The following is a 212-nucleotide window of genomic DNA, read 5'->3' as shown; positions in this document are numbered from 1 at the left end:
TACAAAAAATTAAGTAAATACATCAAAGGCTATTAAGAGTCAACGCTGTTAGCAGTGCGCAAAATATACAATCTTAAAATCTATAACATAGATACCATGTCGTACCAACTCGACATGGTATCTATGTTATAGATTTTAAGATTGTATATTTTGCGCACTGCTAACAGCGTTGACTCTTAATAGCCTTTGATGTATTTACTTAATTTTTTGTA

General features: G+C 30.7%; 1 protein-coding gene across 1 annotated transcript in view; it reads right to left on the bottom strand.

Annotated features, from left to right (window-relative positions):
- Positions 1–212, bottom strand: part of roq (RING finger and CCCH-type zinc finger domain-containing protein roquin) — a 25,319-nt gene that overhangs the window by 19,564 nt on the left and 5,543 nt on the right. The window lies entirely within an intron of this gene.

This window comes from Cyphomyrmex costatus, unplaced genomic scaffold (genome assembly GCF_001594065.2).
Source record: "Cyphomyrmex costatus isolate MS0001 unplaced genomic scaffold, Ccosl1.0 scaffold368, whole genome shotgun sequence".
In the NCBI taxonomy this organism is placed as follows: Eukaryota; Metazoa; Arthropoda; class Insecta; order Hymenoptera; family Formicidae; genus Cyphomyrmex; species Cyphomyrmex costatus.
Note: the sequence above shows the minus strand (reverse complement) of the source record. Positions and strands in the feature narration are given on the sequence as shown.